The following is a 1,897-nucleotide window of genomic DNA, read 5'->3' as shown; positions in this document are numbered from 1 at the left end:
GCCTCCATTTACCTAATAGCAACCATGAATCCCATCTTCTGCCCAGAGTGACAGCTCGGTTCTACCTGCCTCAGGAATTAGTTCTTTGTCACTAGAGGCGTTCCAACAGAGATGGAGGGACTGCTGGGTAGAGACTGTGGGGAGAAGCAGCAGCTCTGGGTTGATAATTGGATCTGATGATTTTGAACATCCGTTCCTGAGATTCAAACTTTAGGTTGCTCTGGAGTAGTCAGATTGTGACCCAGAAGGGAAGCCTGTTAACATTAGCTAAGAATACAAATGATCTAATTTGGGGTTATTTTGTTGTTGGCCTGTTGGGTTAAAAAAAAGAAGTCTAAAATATTTTGTTTTAGAATGAGAAGTTTCATGGCATGGATATTGGAGTGGGGTCAGTCATTGGAAGAGGAGGGGGAGCTGGAGTATTTTGGGTCCGACTGTCGTGGGCATCGGAGGTGCAGATGACATTGACTCGGATTCTACCCCACAGCAGTGGAGGCAAGAGGCTTCCTCCGTTTCACAGGAGGCACTCTGGTGGACATGCCTGGGAAGGTCTGCCTTTTCAGAATATGAAACTCGGGAGCTGCCATTTTTTTCATGCAAGTATAAGCAGAGAGACCAAACTGACTTTTTCATTGCTTTTCTCCTGGTAGCTGATTTGGGAAGCTTTGCATATCTGACCGGAAATATAGCCATGAGATATTGGAATACAACAGTAAACTCTCAGTAAGAGGGAGGGAAGAAACCAACAACCATTCTCAATGCCTTTGGGGGAACTGGCGGCTGATCTGAGAATTATAGAATGTCGAAGCTGGTAGTGCCTGGCGGAACATCTCAGCCCTCTCATAGGATAACTGAGAAAAATGAGGCCCAGAGAGGTGAAGTCATTTGCTCAAGATCACACAGTCAAGCACATTTAATATGCTAAGCATTGATCTCAAAGTGGATTTATTCACTTTAAATTTGCAACACCTTCCAATATTCTGTAATACTGGCCAGAAGCCTCAAGGAACCAGAGAAGCTCAAATCATTTCCAAGCCTTGCATGTAAAGAGTTAGGAGTCTTCCTCTAAAACCTGTACTCCTGTGGAGAACCTAAAAGCCAGCCACAGATTTGAGCTGCATTCTGATTTCCATAGGTGACTCAGGGATAAGCTCCCAGAGTCCTCACTACTGGATTAAATGATATACCAGGGACAGTATAGGAGGACAGGAAAAAGCTCAGAAATAAGATCTCGGGCCCTTCCACTCCTGGGTTAAATGACACATTATCTGTATCTGAGAACTCCTGTTGGTTTCTCTAGCTACCCACGCACCTGGCACAGCACTGTCCTCAGCCTGGATGTGGCCTCCTACTCACAACCCCCAAGTCCCCTGAGGGCCCAAGATGTTTAACTTTGTTCTGAGGGGGAAACAGGCACAACGATTTCTAGATGCTGTTCTGGAGAAAGAGCTCCTAGACCCCTTGTCTACGACGATGGGATTAATATTGTAGGCACATCCTCAGTAAACTGTCCCAAAACTCTTGCTTTAGGTACCCATCATAGGTCACTGATGGAGAAGGAAGTGGCCACCCACTCCAGTATTCCACCTGGGAAATCCCACGAACAGAGGAGCCTGGCGGGCTACAGCCCATAGGGTCACAAAGAGTCGGACACAACTTAGCGACTAAACAACAACAACATGAACCACTGCAGTGACTTAATGCTGGGCACCAGTCTGTTGGGCAAGACAACTTCAAACTCTCTGCCTTGGGTCTTGATTGGCCGTAGAGCAGACTGGCTCCATGAGCAGGGGGTATTCTATGGAGTCTGGTTCGAGTGGCACTGAGACAGTCCATCACCCATTGCCCACACCTCTCCTCACAGTAAAAGGAAAAGATCTAACTTACGTGGTACCTG

Source organism: Bison bison, unplaced genomic scaffold (genome assembly GCF_000754665.1).
Source record: "Bison bison bison isolate TAMUID 2011002044 unplaced genomic scaffold, Bison_UMD1.0 scf7180017853052, whole genome shotgun sequence".
Classification (NCBI taxonomy): domain Eukaryota; kingdom Metazoa; phylum Chordata; class Mammalia; order Artiodactyla; family Bovidae; genus Bison; species Bison bison.
This window is presented reverse-complemented; position numbering follows the sequence as displayed.